We start from the raw sequence: 21,331 nt of genomic DNA on the forward strand, positions 1-21,331 counted from the left end.
AGAAAGTGATTGCTTTATGTTTATAATCACACAGCTGCAGCCACCAAGATCTGCGAAGATAAAATGTTGCATAAAACAACAACAATGGGTTACGAATATATTTCACTCATCCCAAGCGTTTTCATCGTCCTCTGCCCCAACATAAAAAATCAGGATAGCGTCTGTTCACCGTTTTTTCCTTGAGTGAGCAGCGATCCCGAACTCGTCTAATTCATTATCTGCTCCTGTTATAGGCAATTACATAGAACTGCCTTATCGGAGAGAATACGTTGCACAGTTTATAGCTCTGCCACTAGGGGCCTCTGTTGTCCGACGCCGTGGAATTGCCTGTAAAGTGGCGCCACAACACGTGTAGTAGAGGTACTTTGTAGCCTCATACTTTCGTTTGCCGTGAAGAGTGCGGTACGGATAATATGTAGAAAAAAATTTAGTTCTTTGCAGATAATACTTCTGAAATGGTCACGTACATGGTCTAAATTCATTGCATATACTGCAAAATATATGGAAATGACTGATTTTTCATATATTGATGTCAGATAGACGCAATTCTGCAAACTACTATTTTTATGTTGATCCGATGAAAAACTAGAACAAGGACAGTGTTGCACAGGTGAATATTCGGACTTTTAACTACGAAATACGGTGACGATGAAGGTATATCGCCAAGCACAAAAATCCCAGTAGCAGAGGTAAGCTTCTACGTATGTCTAACAGCCATGGGCGGACTCTGGTGATGGTTCCAGTAGCTTTAAAACTGGTGATGGTGTTGACAGTATACATGTTAAAACATCCATATAACTATGTACAGAACTGTGGAATAGCGATCTTCATATTAAAACATAGAATCGTGGACTAACTGCTTTGTTCAGGTACTGTAAATCTATAATGGAAAGCAGATACTGAGATGATGGCTCATGCCAGGAAGATAATTACAGTATAAGAACAGTCAGCTGGGCCTGAAAGGGAAGGCTAACCTTTTTACTGGGGCGCAATGGAAACAGTGATATTTTGTGTCATTTAAGTCGTACCACATACGCTAGACAGACTTAAGGAAATACAGACCTGAATTACAATATAATTAGACTATAAAGATTTCACTTAGTTATTAGTCGTAACTAAAATTCGTACGTAGTAGAGTTGACTGTAGTTATGAAACAATATTCATAACTGGCGGACTGAGTGACAGGAAATTCTTGGGATAAATCTGTAAGCGTGGAATAAAACTGATGAAAGAATCATAACTTCTCATGTCTGCACCTCACCAAATGAGTTAAAATAACGACGTATGTGCTATGAATGATATGTTTACTTAAAGGCGACTGAAATCAGAAAAATTAGTTTAATATATGATTACAAAAAGACATTCAGAGGATTAATTACGGTTGACATTTTACGGACAAAATAATAGGACGTTACAGGAGTGCTAGAAATATATTTTAAGCTCCGTTAAAAAGGATCAGACTGAGTGCCATAATGACATGTATGTCACCACCTTGCTATCAACACCTCATATACGTGCAGCAAAAGGACAGGTTTATTGTTACGTAGATTTGAGTACAACACAAGAAGTATGCTTTACAAATTTTCGAACTAGCAATAAAATCAGTATATTTACGCCATAAGAAGACTGTATGTCGCCAGTTCTGATATCCGTCAATTAACAGCTATTACAGGCTTAAACAAACTATGTACTTTACATTTGACATCACTACAGATTTTTTTCCGTCAGCTGTGTCTTGCATTCATTCCTTCATCGATAATTTTTGATTTGTTATTTTAACGGATAAGACCAGAACATTAGAACTAAAGTACTTGGTTACACACAGGGCTGTAGATGTGAAGAAACGCCCCTGTTTGCTTTTAAAATTAGATTTGCTGTTGGTCCGTTACACCACTAGACAAGTGCTGGCACAGTTTTGTCACATTGCTAATTATCCCTTTTTGTGCCAACTTTTGAGGAATGTGTACTTTAGTACTGTAATAATGGGCATAATTTTTGTGAACCTTTATCGGTTATTTACAAGCAAGTTCAAAAACGTCGTTACAGCGATGAGTTAAAATGCTTAGAAGTTACCTCCAAGAGCTGTGCGGTTGAACGCTACAGATTACCCAAAATGATTCGTCTTTGCACAAAGAAAACATTCTACTGGATGCTCACCCCCCCCCCCTCTCAGAAAATTGTTCATTAAGACATTAATGAAAGAGAAGGGGGCAAACGAAGGGGTGTTTCTAAATTGTTATAAACCTTGAGGGTGTCTGGGGGAGGAGGAATCAGTGCCCGGAACCATGACACAGAAACAAACATTCAAAATTACGTATGCACTTACCAGGAATTGCCTGTCTCCTGAAGATCTTCATCCTATTAAACAACGGCGTTGGTATGCGTAGTACCACATTAAATTGTTGGTGCATATTACCAACGACAGTTTAGGATTATAGTTTTACTCAGCAGATTTAATTTTCTAACACTTGTTGTCCACCTTGTTCAGGTTTTTTGTAGGAAAAAACAAAACGTCATGAAGTTTATTTAGAAGCAACCTACATATCAGTTTATTTCTTTCGACACTGAAGAAAGAATCATTTGCAGTGCCAATAATTTCTTAAAACCTCATTTCTTCTTGATCAGAACGCCATGATTATCAGTGCTCAGACAAGTCCCAGAAATACTATTGTTTAAAAATAGTCTGTGTTGAGTGACTGAATTATTCTGCTACGCTGCCTATCTCAAAACGTGAAATATAATTCACTCGGTGCATTATCTGAATAGTAATAATAATAATAATCCATTTTCAAAGACGAAATGTCATAAATTAAAAACATTACAACTTTCTCAGACAAACTACAGTAAAGAAGTGAAATCACACGTGAGATCCACTGGTCTCTTTTGTATCACAAAAATTTGAGAGCAAGGAAGTGCTTAACGAAAGCACATAAAGGAGTCTCGTATATATGTTGGAAAGCCGGAAGATGGCCACAAGACATTGCAGGGAAACAGGGAAAATATTTGAAATTCATAGTGAAGGAAATGGTTACTTCGTAATTAGTAAGCAATCACTAATTTTCGTTTGATTCACAAAAAGTTCTTTTTCGAGCCTTAGGCTTCATCTTGAGATAATGTATAAATTCATCCTGTTGTCCATCTTGTTCAGATTATTTATTTTTTTTTTTGTAGGAAAAGTCAATTGTGCAATCTTTAAAAAAATCTCCAGAAAATACCTGCACATACATAGTCTTAGGGACATCTCACCCCCTCCCTTCTCCTCCTTTCCTCCCCCCTCTCTCCTTCCCTCCCCCCCCCCCCCCCCCCCCCCCTCTCTCCGTCGTTTCAGGCAAGGTGTCATCGCATTCGCAAGGTTACGGCGATCCAGATGGTCATGGCCAATTTCCTACCTCTCCTCTATACTATCCGACCACGTGCTCGTTCTATAATGATGTACGCCACGAATGTGAAAACCGAAGGCTGCAGAGAACAAAATGAACGTGTATATCATCTCATGCTGTAGAAGATGGTTTGAAACGCATTGTAATGAATCATAATGGTTGGAAAAAGTTGATCAGGCACCAGTCGTTCCGTCCACATTAAGTTAATCACCTGATTGATCGCATAAAACAATTTTGTTCAGTACTATCGTGTTATGTTATTGACTGTCAGTACCTAAGGTGTTTGATAATTCGGTTAGTACTTTAATTGATTTAATAATGTGACACGGCAACCCGGTACACTTGTCAGATTATGAATCCTCAGGTCCACTAATTATTTTCTGTCACTTACAGCTTCTTTCACCTGAAGGTGAATTTGGTTATCAACTGCTTTACATCGGTACTAACGCTTACCGAAATCTTAGATGAAACACGTAAAAATATATCATTTTCATCAGCAGGTAACCTGACGCGTCACTACATCCAAAAATCGCCCGCCGGAGTGGCCGTGCGGTTCTAGGCGCTACAGTCTGGAACCGCGCGACCGCTACGGTCGCAGGTTCGAATCCTGCCTCGGGCATGGATGTGTGTGATGTCCTTAGGTAAGTTAGGTTTAAGTAGTTCTGAGTTCTAGGGGACTGATGACCTCAGATGTTAAGTCCCATAGTGCTCAGAGCCATTTGAACTATCCAAACATCCCCTTCCTCCCGTCCCACTCCATTTCGCATTCGATCCTGTGTCTTACTCATCATCTCTTCTTCCTTATCAGCCTTAGATAATCGTGTCCCAACCTGACCTCGCCTCAGTGTGTAACTCCACTCCCTCTCCTCCTCCGAAAGGAGTTACTCTCAAATACCTCTTGAGATTATTTCATGGTCATATTATAGCAATCATCTTTTCATCTCTATCCTGAACATGATCGCTCATACACACCACCACCACCATCACCATCACAGCAGTATCAGCATGGCCATCCTTGTGTATTTTTCTGTTTTCATCTGCGCGTGTTTTTAAAAATCATAGTTACCCAACACGTTTGCTTGATTTAATAATGGTCTTCCAAATCTTGGCTAAAGTGCGGGTTTTTTCACCCTGCCAACTTGTCACGTCGTGGGGAGTTGAGGAAAAAAACATGTTAAAGAAAAATAATGCACCACGTAGAGGGTATGCCACGATTCTTCCCCTTACCAAGGCGTTATTCATATGATATGATGGAAAGGCGGTTTTCGCCTGTGACGGTAAATGGTGCAGTTGGAACATTTACATCAGTCAAAGAGTTTAATCGATGAATGAGTGAAAAGATCTCGCACAAAAGTGGTCGGATATCACATAAATTAAATATATTTACAGTTCACACACGCACACACGCACTTAGGGGAGATGCACAGAGGGGGAGAGAGAGAGAGAGAGAGAGAGAGAGAGAGAGAGAGAGAGAGAGAGAGACAGACACCACTAGTGATCCTAGTAGATGTCGATTTTTATTCTGGAATCTGCGCTCGTTTTCCTCTTGTTTTATTTCTTGAGAGTGTTTGAACTTGGCCGGCCGCGGTGGTCTCGTGGTTCTAGGCGCGCAATCCGGAACCGCGCGACTGCTACGGTCGCAGGTTCGAATCCTGCCTCGGGCATGGATGTGTGTGATGTCCTTAGGTTGGTTAGGTTTAAGTAGTTCTAAGTTCTAGGGGACTGATGACCACATATGATTTCTAAAACCTATCGTAATATAATTTGAACATTCGAATAAATAAAGCAGCCGAATGGAAAATGTTTGACATGATAAATCAGTTGGCAACTGATAACTCTAGTTCTTATTTCGTCATCAATAGAATCAACAAAACTATTACTTTCTCAGCCCAAAATTAATTTATAGTTCTGAAGGGAAAATGAAATACACTTCATGTTATGGGTTACCTGATTAACAAATTCACACACTCTCTTAGAGTATTATCTGATGCCCCGCTCATCCCTACACTCAATTCCATATTCAAAACATATGAGTAGGTTGGTTATGAAATTATATATCTGTATGAACCACAATACTTCGTAGAACCCATCTGGTACATACCAAAAATTTTAAAAAAAATGCGCTTCTGTGCATATAGGATAATAAGTCCACAACCAGCGTAAGAAACTTTCCGGATGAATGACTAACTCACTATAAAAATGCAACACAGACTAAGTTTTCATATTCTCTTCTGCCTGTGCAGATTGTTACGCAAATATAATGGTTTTGAAAGCTACAACAAATGAGCTCCAAATCAGTATGTTAGTGTTTCCATCGGGGTTTCGTATGCTGAATTCTTAAATTGTGCTGGCGGAAGAAGACTGAGAGAGCCGAAGTGAAGAAAATGGACATAACAATACCTTTAGTCACGGCCGAAAGATAGTGCAAGTTATTGCAAGACTAAGTTGTAGCATGCGGGGCCCCACCCAGATGCCAAGCTGCAGAAGAGCAACCTGTGATGTACTGTCAACATTTTCTGTGACGTACTGTCAACATTTGCTGTCGATGATTCGTACAAGCTCAACCAGTCAATGGTTTTAAGTACGATGATATTTAACGACACGTACTCGCACATACATGGGAAATATTTCGTACACTGTTTGCGGTATAAATGGCGTATACACTGATGAAACAAAGCATTGTGACCACTGACTACGGCGGGACTGAGTGCTGTCTGGTGGCGCGGTAAGAACAGTACTTTTATACGTGGAGCAGGCGTATGTGGCAACGTCACAGAACGACGTGTCTGTCGGCTCCAGATAGTCCAGGAGCTGGTTCATCAGTTAGCAGGCATACCCTACTTACGAAAACGCTTCTGTAATAAAAGCGCAAACATAATTGACACTCGGCGCGGGGCTGATGGGAGAGACTGTAAATGGGAAATGCCTTTACGGTTGCTCCCATCAACCACTGCGCAGAGTGTCAACTTTGTTTTCGCGTATAGTTCGATATCCTGAGTCTTCTTTGCTAAAACAGAAGAAAGAACCAACAGCGCCCCGAGCGAGGTGGCGCAGTGGTTAGCACACTGGACTCGCATTCGGGAGGACGACGGTTCATTGACCCGCTTGCGACCATCCTGATTTAGGTTTTCCAAGATTTCCCTAAATGGCTTCAGGCAAATGCCGGGGTGGTTTCTTTGAAAGGGCACGGCCGAATTCCTTCCCCATACTTCCCTAATCAGATGGGACCGATGACCTCGCTGTTTGGCCCCTTCATCCAAATCATTCATCCACCCACCAACAGCGCACCAGTACTCGCTGACCAGACGTGCTGGGCAATTAGGCCCATTTTATTTCACACTTTTCCTGCAGGGGGTACACGGCCCCACCACCGCTGGCCGATTCATGTTATCCGGCAGCTGTTGTGCACGACGCGTCAGTATACTTCCCTTCATTTAATTCCTTACCGGTCTCTTAACACAGTCCCAGCGAAATGGAAAGCGAACAAATACTAGGGTGGTGGGGTTAAGTTTATCGTAGTTTGGAAAGATTCTAACTCTGTGCGTTCCTATATCAAGAGCACCGTATCATCCTGAGAAATTCTTCCAGTATTTACGAATGTGTTTTTCAACAATCGGCGAACAACATGGGCGACTGAAGGTTGCCCCAAGATCCCACATGTTTTCGTGGGGCAGGAGGCTTATGGACTGCACAGACACCTTCTTCGACCATATGGAGCAAATATGTCGAGAGTTGCCAAGATAATGTTCAGTTACTGTCTTTCCAGAGCTCGAAGGAATACTGAGCAGCAAACGGAGAATTCTTCCAAAATCTTCGAACTTGGTGCCTGATTTTTCTGTAGATATTGTAAAATCCTGTGTCATTTTGTAGACAGGCTGAGTGGCCGCGCGGTTTAAGGCGCCATGTCACGGATTGCGAGGCCCCTCCCGCCGGAGGTTCGAGTCCTCCCTCGGGCATGGGTGTGCGTGTTGTTCTTAGCAAAAGTTGGTTTAAGTAGTGTGTAAGTCTAGGGACCTATGACCTCAGCAGTTTGGTCCCTTAGGAATTCACACACATCTGAACATTTGTCATTTTGTGCAACTGCACAGAGGCAGCTATGAAAGTGAAAATACATTATCGACAGCTGTATTTTAACGAATGCAGTTAATCAAGTAATGTGAGGACCATAAAGATGGATTGCTTTCTGACTTAAACTTGGTCTGCAAACTGGTAGTTCTGTACAACTTTATTTTTGAAAGACGAATTGCTTCATTCAGTGTAAACTTATCTTTGAGAAAGGTACAATAAAACATATTTAGGTGTTTGAATAACTTACCGTACTTTATTTGCTTGATCGTTCATGTTTTGAAGTGATCCGCCCAATTCCTTAAATACACTGAAGCTCCAAAGAAACTGGTATAGGCATGCGTATTGAAATATAAAGATACGTAAACAGGCAGAATACGGTGCTGCGGTCGGCGACGCCTATATAAGACGACAATTATCTAGCGTAGTTGCTAAATCGGTTGCTGCTGCTACAATGACATGTTATCAAGAGTTAAATGAGTTTGAACGTGGTATTATAGTTGGTGCACAAGCGATAGGAATAACATCTCCGAGGTAACGATGAAGTGGGAATTTTGCCGTACGACCATTTCACGAGTGTACCGTGAATATCAAGAATCCGGTTAAACATGCCAGCTGGAAAAAGATTCTGCAAGAACGGGACCAACGACTTCTGAAGAGAATCGGTCAACGAGACAGAAGTGCAACCCTCCCGCAAATTACTTCAGATTTCATTGTTGGGCAATCAACAAGTGTCAGCATGCGAACCATTCAACGAAACATCATGGATATCGGCTTCCGGAACCGAAGATCCACTCGTGTACCCTTGATAACTGCACGACACAAACCTTTACGTCACTCCTGGGCCAGCACCGATATTGGACTACAGATGACTGGAAACATGTTGCTTGGTCGGACGAGTTTCAAACTGTATCGAGCGCATGGACGTGTACCGGTATGGAGATAACCTCATGAATCTACGCACCCTGCATATCAGCAGGAGACTGTTCAAGCTGGTGGAGGCTCTGTAATGGTGTTGGGCGTGTACATTTGGTGTGATATGGGACCCATGCCACGTCTAGATACGACTCTGACAGGTGACAAGAACGTAAGTATCCTGTCTGATAACCTGCATCCATTCAAGTCCATTATGCATTTCGACGGACTTTGGCAAATCCAGCAGGACAATGCGACACCTCACACGTCCAGAGTTGCTAGAGATTGGCTCCAGGAACACTCTTCTGAGTTTAAACACTTCTGCCAACCACCAAACTTCCCAGACATGAACATTACTGAGCATATCTGGGATGCCTTGCAACGTGCTGTTCAGAAAAGATGTCCGCCCCCTCGTACTCTTACGGATTTATGGACAGCACTGCAGGATTCATGGTGTCAGCTCCCTCCAGCACTACTTCAGACATTAGTCGTGTCCATGCCACATCGTGTCGCGGCACTTCTGTGTTCTCGTGGGCCCCCACACGATATTAGGCAAGTGTACCAGTTTCTTTGGCTCTTCAATGTACATCGATGCACCAATTTTTTGTGTGAATCGAGCCCTTGTAATTTTGTAAATTTTTGTCCCAAAAAACTAGCCACCCTTCCGCTAAGGAAATTAATCGATCAGGGTATGTTTCCCAAGCCACGTGTAGGCATACGAGTAGAGGCTACAAAAACAAACAGAAAGGCAAATAACAGTAGAACGACTGAAGTGATTTACGCGATCTTTTTGCCTGTGAGATTGCTGTCCCATGCCGAGTCCGAAAGACCTGAAGGGGTCAGTGTTTGCTAACGCTACCCGCCCTAACTGCTGTGGGAGTCACCGGGATCGCGGCTGCATTGTACTGTGTGGCCAGCGATGGCCCATGCCGCTCAAATATGAAGCGGCCATACCACGGCCGTGTACGCGATGCCTCATAGACGGCTTCCGAACAATGGCCTTACAGTGCCAGTTTACAACAGAAAGGACAAAAAGAAAGCAAACAGTCCTAAAATAACGTTGAATGGACGACGACCTCAAGACTGGAGGGATAACCGAAATGCTTACTCTCCATATTACTCTGGGATACAGAAACACGTTGATCATCTTTTGGCTTGCTGGATGGGGAATCATTCTTTTGATGACAGGAGCCACAAATGAGAAAACCCATTGACATAAGCGACTGACAGAGCAGTCGGTTATCGCCTGGCGCCTGGGAAAGAACATCTCGGAAACAGCGAATATGCACGGCTGTTCGCGAGCTACAGTCGCGAGCAGGTATGGAATGTGGTTGAAGGGTGACGAAACAAGTAGGCGACAAAGTGTTGGAAGTCCACGCTTCATGGAATTTGAAGGTCGGAGGCCTGTCCGCCCTACAAAGCAGGACAGGCTACTGTCTGTGGTAGATTTGATGACAGAGTACAATGCCGGTGCAGGTACAGCTGTTTCGGAACGCGTCGTTCTGCGCACATTGTTGAAGATAGGGTTCCGCTACAGGCGACCTCTACGTGTTTCCACGCCGATCCGACGACATCGTCAGTTACAACTCCAGTGGACATGAGACAAATGGACCAATGGAAACTTGTCGGCTCGTAGGATGAATCACGTTTGGCGCGCCGCCATTCAAGCGAACGGGTGCTGGAAATATGCATCGCGTCACGGACGCAGACCGATGGTATCAGTATTATAGCATGACAATGTTCACATGGGCTTCCTCGGGAACTGTGATAGTAAACGAAGGCACCGCGGCAGCCGCGGACTAAGGGAAAGCTACTGCGTATCACCAAAGGAGTTGGTCAAAAATATGGAGACATCGCGAGAAATGGAAGCTTGAAGATAAATGCAGATGCTAGCAAAAACTGCAAGTTTTGATCTTTGTATTCGACCTCGAATGGCAACTGTGCTGTGTCCTCAGTACGTTGCAAGTGTCAGTCGTGGCCAGAACATTGTTGGTACTTCCGTAACCAAGGGAGCCGAGGGTGGCGATTCTTCTGGAAAATCTGGAATTCTCCGGCAATCACATTTCACTTGGAAAATCAGAGAAATCTCAGGGAATTCTTTGTTTCTAACCAAGCGCTGGCATTTAATTTTGTCGAGTTTTATAAATCACAAATTTTAAAATACTTAGTATTTGGAAGGGTGTTGATTATATGAATATTATTCCACATAAATTATCGATGTTTAAAAACTGCGGTGTTCTCAACCTAGAATAAAGAGAAAAGTCGTTATTGTGAGATATCACACTCCCCCCCCCCCCCCCCCCCATCGTTAATTATCAGGAATTTCTTATGATGCCATCTTACTCTCCATACCTGGAATTATCAAGGACTTGCTTTTCTTCAGGTTCGAGTCGCAACCCTGATTTATACCGCATACAGGAAAATGAATGAATGTCGCACTCGTGAACCACGTCAGCACGAAAACAACACGAAGGGAGCTACATAAGCTGGGAATTGCAGGGCGAGCTGGAATTCCAAAACCACCCAGCAGTGAAGCAAATCCAGTGGCGAAGCCACAAAACCTGGACTATGGAGAAATGGAAGAAAGTCATTTCGTCGGATTCGTCTCGTTCCACACAGTTCCCAACTCCTCGCCGAATTTACGTCCCAAGAGTGAAACAAGGGGGGGGGGGGGGGGGGGGGGGGGGGTGAAAAAAAATGGCTCTGAGCACTATGGGACTTAACTTCTGAGGTCATCAGTCCCCTAGAACTTAGAGCTACTTAAACCTAACTAACCTAAGGACATCACACACATCCATGCCCGAGGCAGGATTCGAACTTGCGCGGTTCCAGGCTGAAGCGCCTAGAACCGCTCGGACACCTCGGCCGGCGGCGGGGGGGGGGGGGGGGGTTGCACCATGGACCACAATTACTATTGAAGGTAGCATTATTGTCAAGGATTATGTGACCATTTTGCTGATCAGGTGTGTCCCATGGTATAATATTTATTTCCCAATGGTGAATGGTGAAGCTGTGTTCCAACACGACAGAGCCCCGCATCGTCCAGTGCTGGTTTTGTGAGTACGAGGATGAACTGTCGCGTCCCCCTTGGTCACAACTGACACAAGATCTCAATATTATTGAGCCTTCTGTGGTCTGCTTTGTAGAGAAGGTGCATCACCGGCACCTGAACTAGCCACTATTTTGCAGTAAAATGATATAAGATGCCTTTAAAACTATCCAGGACCCGTACTTATCCATTCCGAGACGACTGGAAGCTGTTTTGAATGCCAACGGTATTTCTACACCGTATTAGGCACGGTAATATGTTGTATTTTTGGTTTTTCCACTTTTTTGTCCTGTACATTCCTTCGTACTGGCTTTCTTTCACGACGGCGATTCCATCTTCCAGCAGTATATCTGTCCGTCACAAGAGCAGCCAAAATCGCACTACAATGATTCGAAGAACATGATATTGAACTCAAGTTGACGTTTCGGCCCCCCAGATTTTCCTGAGAGATCAGAAATGAGCTCTGTGACCTCACTTTAAACTTGCCAGTGGGTCGTATGACGAGTAACTCCATATGCATCAAAACATACCGTTTCCAGATGGTGAGACGCGGGGTAGCATTACGTAAGAACGGGTGCCATTGTGACGCGGAAGATAGCTAGCAGAACTAGCCAGAATTAGCACTGACTGTGCGTAACAACTTCTGCGCCGGATGCTACCACGCGTCGCTGCAATACCAACGTACACGAGCACTCATTTTTCAATGGCCGTGCAGTTTCTAGGGGCATGCCAAACGCTTTTGCGCAAAATTTACTTACAGCGAGTCTTACACTCCCAACGCGCATAACACTCGCGTCTGAAAGTGGGTTCTTCCGCGTCATCTCCACTTTGTACGAGTATATGCGATTTCTACCACAAATGAACACCAAATGTCTGATTACAGGTAATATGACGAAATAGGAGTGCAGCGTCACAACTGGCATAGAAATGTCTTATTTAATTCAACAAACTTATTGGCTCTGAGCACTATGGGACTTAACATCTATGGTCATCAGTCCCCTAGAACTTAGAACTACTTAAACCTAACTAACCTAAGGACATCACACAACACCCAGTCATCACGAGGCAGAGAAAATCCCTGACCCCGCCGGGAATCGAACCCGGAAACCCGGGTGTGGGAAGCGAGAACGCTACCACACGACCACGAGCTGCGGACAACAAACTTTTGACAGCTGCGAATATAGACAGTCCTCAGCTGTGTGATGGAATGGCGGCAATGAAAACTTGGGCCGGACCGGGATTCCAACCCGGATTACCCGGTTATCGCGAGAGGCCGCCTTACCGTTTGGCCATCCCAGCAGGGCTCACTGTCAGACCCAAACTTCCGTATGTCGTCAACTGTGTGTCTACAACGTTTGCTCGTACATCCATAATGTATATTCCTGTACAGGGGAGACATTTCACTTGGACGTCGCTTGCCCGGTGTCGGCGGATAAATATTATATTGCAATGCCTGCGTTGTCCCGAATTACGCTGCAAGGTTCATTCGAACATGCTTGTCCGAAGGAACACTGCAGCGTAATTCGGAATAACACAGGCCCTGCGATATCGTATTTCTTATGTAATGTCTTTCCAGTCTTTCAAATGGCGTCGTGTTTGTGCACGCTGGTAAGCATTTAACGTTTTTTAGTAAAGAATCCTTTCAACATTTTAACAGTTATATGGCCCGTCTGTTGTTGCTTACAAGTTCGTGACCATCGGACTAGAAAAAGTCTAATTTCGATGCACAGTTGTTGCCAAGATATCCAGTGATTAACGTTGCCTTACTAAGCCGCATTTTGTCAATGTGAAAAACTAGAGGCGTAACGTCTTTAGAAGTTCACTTCAAATATTTGGTTCTCCAAATAATTGGTAGTGCGAGATGGTTCTCATATTTGAGGAAGACGACGGCATTCCGTATTGAAGAGAATAATAGCTGGATAAGCTCCGTGGCGTTCGAATCGACCTCGGAGTTGTTGAGTGCGTTATTTGTTAGTCGAAACTCTGTTCTTCTTACAGAACTATCAGGTTTACGTATGTGTATCCATCCACGATAAAAGATGGAAAGGCACACTGTGACGCTGACGTTACAGAACCCATTTTTTCATCTCCTGGAATGGAAAACTTTAAGCCAAGTAGTAATAGGCACTTTCAGTTTTATAACGTGTGTTTGAGATACTGGTCGATGTGGAACGCCGTTGCAAGGAAGTCGGTTGGCAGCATAGGAACACACGGTCACATTGCGAAACCGGATGACGCATCGTCACAGGACACGCTGGGTTTCCCCATCTGTCCTTGGCGTGTCTGATGTCCTAACAGGCCAGTGCCCCCCCCCCCCCCCTCCTACCCTCTCCATCGTGTCATCCCTTCACACACTCACTCTACAGTTTACAAGGACACCAGACCTTTTCGGGAATGTCATTAAAGAGTTACGGAATAGCGACGAAGATGCTATCACAGGAACGATGGTCTCCAAAGGCGAAAAGATCATTACGAAAACTAGGAGCGTATTTGTGTTTAATGGAATTAGTAATTATTAACAAATGGCCTAAAAGACAAACTGAGAACATTTAGTTCAAATCCGACAAACGGAAAAGAGCTGTGGTTGAAGCTAAAAGACGTTTTGAGCCACGCTCCAGATAAATACGTTCTAAGGAAAGTAAAAAAGACGAAAACACATACCATGGTATAATGGTACCATTCGAAGAATGTTGTGAAAACGGTGTGTGCTATACTCTTACTGCAAAAAAAGAATGCAGGGAAAGTAATAGAGAAAACTTAATAAAAATTCGTGTATTCGTTAGCAGCACCGCGCGTGTAGACTACAATAAATTCCACAGTTAGGGTCCTGGCGAAAGAACTGTCAGGAAATCTTAGGGAGCGCAGTATTTTCTCGTTTTACATAAATAATTTATATACTAGCAATGTCAGAACTGTCAAATTGTTCGTTGCCGTTGCTGTTGTCTACAAGACCGTATCATTGTTGTCGATCGCAAGCTGCATGACTTGGAAAATATCTCCACTCGGTGTATTGATTGGTAGTTACCTTTACACGATAATAACTGCATTGTAATGCTCATAATAAAGAGAAATACATGACGTTATTCGATTAGAAGATTAGTGGCAAACTTGTGAATCCTTTCACATCGTTAAATATTTAGCAGTAATACTAAAAAGCAGTATGAAATAGGACGAACAAGTAAAATGAATAGTAGGGAAGGCGAATGGAAATCTCAGATTTATTGGAAGAATTGAGGGGAACCGCAGTGCAGGCGTAGAGGTACTGCGTACAGTTGTGGAGTACTGCTTCAGCGGTCAGAGGCACCATAGCAGACATACCGACTTCAGAGACGCTCTGCCGCGATCGTAGCAGAACAGTGCAGCTCAGATGAGGATGTTCTGGCTACTTAAATGTAAATACTTTTTTTTCGCACAGACAGATAAGCGATTACACTGACACCCATACTACTGTGGCTTGCGGCGAACGTATGTAGACATATGCGTAGACGTAAGTGCAAATTTTCCTTCCATTATTCTTCGAGCATAGCAGTACCAAGGAAGCCGTCGGGAGTCATGCAATTAAATACAGCAAGGAACATCCTCTGGGTCTTAGCCTTAACCTGTGATATGTACACACGCCAACAACCAAGTAATTTGTCAAGGATTTCTCTAAAATGCGGATAGAAGGCTTTTTGTACGTCCAGAAAAATGTGACCATTGATAATTCTGTAACGGGACGTCGTTGATGCGATTTTAATTAGCGCATCTGCTATAAAAACATCTACTCTTTTTGGGTTATACCGGATAGGGCAAGCTAACTGTACGTCGAAAACAGGGTGCACAAGACTGTGAAGACAACCTAAAGGGACTAGGGAACGAAACCTTGTTGAAAGTAAGAGGACGCTCACAATATCAACAAGAAAAGTAAAAATGCCTTACAAATGTATTTTTCGTATCATAGTGTTTAACCATTTTATTATCGAACGTGGTGATCAAGAAACGTGCAAATCTAGCGACTCGAGTACATGATATCGTGCTGTAGATTAGCTTTTTTTGTGCTGCCAAAAACACAAATGGGTTTTCTATTCCTCTTCTGACGGACAGAGCTGTGTCTGTGAATAATTTGGCGGTTCATAACTCATCACGTAAAAATTACTGGTACTAACTACATTCGGACTACGGGAATATTTTCCAGATCTCAGTAAGGCCATTGCCATGATTGTCGTTCCTCCAAATAACTTTTTTTTTTTTTTTTTTTTTTTTTGAGAAAACAGTTCACGACGTCCACTCAAAGATGATTACTCTTGTTTTCAGTGACGTGATCTACATTTGCTAATGGACGCGACAGATTATTGTTCAGCTGCTGTGGACAGCTAATCCCAGATCACGTAAGAAAAGTGATCTGGGTAGCTAATGCTACCCACTCTCTGAAACTAAAGTACCGTAGTTTAACAAGAGTCGTTCACAATTATTCGTAATTCACGCAAACCGTACACAGCCTGGAAACCAACAGCAACTGCAGCAGTAGTGGAAAGTAGTGACTGAGATGCTAACGCATTAGGCGTAAAGCCATCACGATAAATTTGCCCACTGCTGTGTGAAGGAAGAGTATTCAACTTAGTGCTGGTTGCATTGGTCCTATGCTGATTTGGGGCTGCGAGGGACAACGTAATTCACAACACAGAAAGACAGACACCTCCACTGCTCCACCTAAAGAACTAAACTCCTCCCGAACAGGCCGTGAAGGCCCAACGGTACTGACCGGCCGCCGTGTCATCCTCGGCCCATAGGCGGATATGGAGGGGCATGTGGTCACCACACCGCTCTCCCGGCCGTATGCCAGTTTCCGAGACGGTAGCCGCTACTTCTCAATCAAGTAGCTCCTCAGTTTGCCTCACAAGGGCTGAGTGCATCCCGCTTGCCACAGCTCTCCTCGGCAGTACTGATGGTCACCCATCCACGTGCTAGCCCAGCCCGACAGCGCTTAACTTCGGTGATCTGACGGGAACCGGTGTTACCACTGCGGCAAGGTCGTTGGCCCATTGCTCCACCAATAGATGATAATGTAAACCGCATGAGATATTATATTTAGTATACAAATTGACGAATGCAGATGCCGAGACTCAGAAATGTCTGCCTGCGTGCTGGCCTGTTTGGCACACCAGGTGTAATACCCTGATGCCACTTATACTATAATTCAGTTTTTCGATTATAACGCCGCTTTCAGTATATTAAACTATGTATGTTGTTTGCGCCCGTTTGATATTACAAAAAGAAAAAGACTTGCATAATGTTCATGGAACGTCCCAATTCCTACTCAATTATTTGATAAAAGGGATACCATAAATGACAAAAGCCCCACAACATTCTCAATCCACTGTAATGCGGTAGCAACAGGTTTGTATTCCACGAAGTATAGTCTCGATTAGCAAACTAAGAGCTTCCAGTGTTCTCATAAAACTGCCAGAACTACTACTTGATGCATGCTTAGATAGCCTGCTCGTCAAACAAATTCTGTAATACGAATTGTTTATGAAAACGGAGCATTATAATAAGGTATATACGCAGCTAAGCAGCTTCTCGGTGGGATCTGGTCAATTACAGCAGAAAGGGGTAATTTCTGGGCTAACATGTCGAAATAACACACAAAAAGAAGTATTGCCAATGTTTGGCCACGGAATGATACATATCACAGAGTAATTCATACATTCAAAATTACATCACAAGACAACAGAAGACCATAATGTCGCAGTACACTTAAACATGCTAGATTTTTTCGTTGAAAACGAAAAAAAAAAAAGATTTTCGTTACTTATTACTAAAACTTTCAAGAGCTCAGAAAGGACGTCAGTGTTGTTACTGTTGATGTAGTCTTCGACCTGATGACTAGACTCGTAAATACTTTCATTATAAGACTCTTCAGCTGTCAAAACGAACATCTACATCTGATTATTTCATTTTTGTACTATCGTTAAGAATGTCACATGAACTATTCTGACCGTGAACATCAAGGATATTATTTGAAATAATTTCAAGTGAGACAACGCTCTTATTTGACATTTGGTCTCTCAGCATTTCCAGATGTCCAATATATCCAGTTGATAAATTCAATCGGCAAGAGTAGCGGAGAATCCACAAGGCTCCGTGGTGGTCCTAATCGAGGAAAGCTCCAGTGACACTTGTCTCTTTCTGCTTTAAAGTTAAGAGCTAGTCTTAATGGGCATCAAATCATAGGGGCAGTACATTTCTTCGCTATTATAGAAGAACGCTCCTATGTTCTAGTTAACGTGTCCATGTTATTTATACACTAGTCAACATACTACACATGTACATAAATCTGATAATACATTTATCGCGTTTTTTCATACAAGCAGGAAAATAGCTGTGATGTAAAATGGAGTGTCAGGCACATGGAGTTGTTGCTGTGATATATCTGTACGCTGGCTCAAGCTTTCGACGTCCATCGTCAGGTGTATCCTGTAGACTGCATGCTACTCTATTTGTCGAATTTACGTTACTAAGTAACGGCAGTTTCATATGCTACCAGAGACTATGTCGACGTCTATGATGAAAGAACATTGGTAGCGGTATTGATTTCGTTAGGTGGTGGGTGACTCAGCTAAGTTCTCAGCTGTCTTCCAGCAACAAGTTTCCGTTTCAATACACCGCTGAGAGTATATAGTCGGTGTCTCAGTTAAAGTTGTTACACGTTCTTATCTCAACGGCGTCTGATGAAATAAGCTGAGTCAGCCACTGTCTAACAAAAGCAGCATCGCTACCCGTGTTCTTCCGTCACAGACATCGACCCAATCTCTGGTAGAACCTGCCACAGACATCGACCTAATTTCTGGTAGAACCTGAAGTTCCGGGATTTCGTGACGTGTCCATGTAAAGTAGCGATCGGTTTATTGGTAGCTCCTAATAATGACACTGGAGGAAATCGTCGAATGCTTGAGACTGCATGCAAATATGACGCGGCACAAATTGTGTGCAGTAATTATTCAAGAATATCACCGCGAAAAACTACGTTGCCACACTTAAAAAGCTGTTCCAATCCTAATAGCGTCCATGTTAGAGAGAGAGAGAGAGAGAGAGAGAGAGAGAGAGAGAGAGAGAGAGAGAGTGTTACTGCCTCTTAGGTGAATGAATGAGTCTAGTAGAGGCCGCTGGAGATTTGCACCTACGAAAAGTATCCACGAAGGATTAAATAGGGTCGTGGTACGCCTACCAGAGTTCCTCACAGACGAACGATACACGAATCTGCTGGCACATCATGGAAGTCTCTTTGTTCTTCTACAGTACCCCATTGGTAACGTTTTTAGTCAGTATGATAATCCTCCGGCCCGTTGCTAAAACCGCTGACAGAGGAGACCTGACGTCCATCTGGTGCAGCACATCTACGTTGCTGTCGAGCGAGACGCATGCGCTGTGACCATTCGGATCTACACTGGTGTCCAAAATTAAAGAAACAAACGGAAATTTTGCAAGACTGTTTTTTTTGCCACAAATCAGTATAAACAGCTGATAGTATAGACGAAAGAATGCAAAGAATTCAGACCGTAAACAATTGCAAGATGCATGACGGTAGACAAAAATGTTCTTCGTTTTTTCCAACTTAACGGATTTGCACACTCATGCCGACAACTGGTTAATGTTTTCAGTTTGGGTGCGACCTCCTCTGGTAGCAATACAGGCCTGACAAAGATGGGGCATGTTGTGAACGATGTCATCAGTATCGCCCATTCTTCCTGCAGAGCTGCTCGCAGTCTTGGAGAGTGATTGGTGGATGCTGACGTGGTGCAAGCCATGTTCCTAGTGCATACCAGACATGTTGCATGGGATTCAAATCGGGAGAGAGAGAGCAGGCAACGCCATGCGTGCAATATCTTCCGTTTCCATGAAAACGTCAACCACCCGTGCTCTATAAGGTCGAGCATTATCGTCCACCAATACTAAGTTTGGGCCCACAGCACATCGCAACAGCCGCAAATGAAGTCCCAAAATCTCGTCACGATACCCGACAGCAGTTAAACCTTGCCGATTTACCCGTACAGTTTCATGAACTGGGGCTAGAGTGGTAAATAGAATCTCTATCCACGCCATTAGGGATCCTCCTAGATATCAGTCTTTTTCCACAATGTCTGGCTGCCGAAGTCGTGTTCGGCGTTCCCTCCAGATGCGAATCGATCGAGAATCACTCTCCAGACTAAATCGGGACTTACGTGTGAAAACGACATTGGCCCACTGTTCGACTGCCCAGGTGGCATTTGACGACTCCACTCTAGACGTTCCCTTCTGTGAAGACGCGACAGAGATGGACATAGAGCAGGTCTCTGACGATAAAGGCCATTGTGCCGAAGCCTTCTGCACACCGTTTGCCTCGATACAACACGTTCAGTGGATGCTGCGAGCTCACGTGCCAATTGTCGTGGAGTACTAAGGCGGTACTGTCGTGCCCCTACAGTCAAATAACGGTCCTCTCTTCTGATATCACACGTGGTCGGCTCTGCCCTGGTCTTCGGGATAGTTTCGGTCTCTATCAACTGTTGCCACATTCGGGAAACAGAACGATTCACATTAAGCCATCGGTCCACATCAGTTTGCGGCTTTCCTGCTTCCGTTCTTCCTATTGCCCTCCACCACAGAGTGTCTGGTAGGCATCTTCTCTGTGCCATACTGCACCGTCTGTGATTGTGTACACAGCGATTGTGGATGTGGGACTATCCGGCAAATACTACCCCGTTTGTCGGGTGCCCTGACGCCATCGGTGGCACGGTTGTCCGTTGACTGGCATGCCATCTTTCGTGCAAAACAAGATCGTACGGACGTCTAGTTGACAGTTTGTATGATTATATTGTGAAATAGACACAGGACGGGGAAATAACGGTTTGTTCCTTTATTTTGTACGCCAGTGTATATATCGCCCAGCGCTTCCACTGTCGTTTAGTCAGTGCCACGGCGAGTCGTTCCCGTCATCGAGGAGGAAGGGTGGTTCTGCATGCTACTAGTAGACTTGGGTAAGTAAATGCACATTACACTAGAAGATGAAATTTTTGACCTGCTAGGAAACACACTGAGGCAACTGTGTTCTATGCTGTAATATTCCTAGTAGTCCGTAGGTTCAGTCAATAGGTCGTTCAGATAAAGTTTCTGCTTGCATTCCGAAAGGGAGCTAACTCATCGCAGCGGTTTTCCTGTTTACAAGCTATTACAACAGATGTCTCAGGACTAACGGTCTACTATTTCTCGTAATCGGTAGAGCTCAGCATTTTTCGAGAATAAGGCTTTTTAAGCAAACCAATAAGGAATAACTGAATGATGAAGCTTGAACTGTCTGAAGTTTTTTAGTGAGCGAGTAAACATGTCTGTTTCACAATTCAAAATGAAAAGTGGGTACAGAACTAGTAGGTTAACTAGAACTGTCAAAAACAAAACTTTTTTGTCTGAGAGGTTGTTTGGTACTTTCGGCTGATGTGATTACACCAAAATCATCTTCCTTGCACGGATGGGTTGAACACCACTTCAGTTTTGTGGACTCTGTTCAACCCTATTTATTTTGTACCACCTTTCGATTCGAAATTCTGAAGTTGAACGCATATCCTACAGTTATCAGGAAACTTCATGTTGTTTACCACACAATTCGTTCTTAATTGGAAAAAAATAAATTTTACCGGAAACGGGTCCACCATGCTGGTTTTGATGAAAAGTGCTGGTACTTCAAGTTTGGAACAACCTGTATAATCATCGTAGTTTATGTGATCGTAATTTCGCCTCAACACGGCGTTTAGGTGGTGGAACACACGAAAGGCTCTTCTCTGAAATTAATGTTTAAACATGAACAGTGGATAAACATTTGCTCACCTGTCCACCTTGAGCAGTTCTTTCAGAAGATGTAGCTGTCGGCATCTGATCCCCTGTTGCAGGCACGGGTCCTGTCTCGAT

The 21,331-nt window shown here is 43.6% G+C and overlaps 1 protein-coding gene across 1 annotated transcript in view; it reads left to right on the top strand.

Moving 5' to 3' along the window:
* The first annotated feature begins 376 nt into the window (after positions 1-376).
* The window catches only part of LOC126247980 (polyhomeotic-proximal chromatin protein), a 268,986-nt gene continuing 248,031 nt past the window's right edge, over positions 377-21,331 (top strand). The window contains exon 1 of the mRNA XM_049948549.1: positions 377-689. The gene's annotated coding sequence lies outside the window, so the exon portion shown is untranslated. The remainder of the gene's footprint in view (positions 690-21,331) is intronic.

Source organism: Schistocerca nitens, chromosome 3 (genome assembly GCF_023898315.1).
Source record: "Schistocerca nitens isolate TAMUIC-IGC-003100 chromosome 3, iqSchNite1.1, whole genome shotgun sequence".
In the NCBI taxonomy this organism is placed as follows: domain Eukaryota; kingdom Metazoa; phylum Arthropoda; class Insecta; order Orthoptera; family Acrididae; genus Schistocerca; species Schistocerca nitens.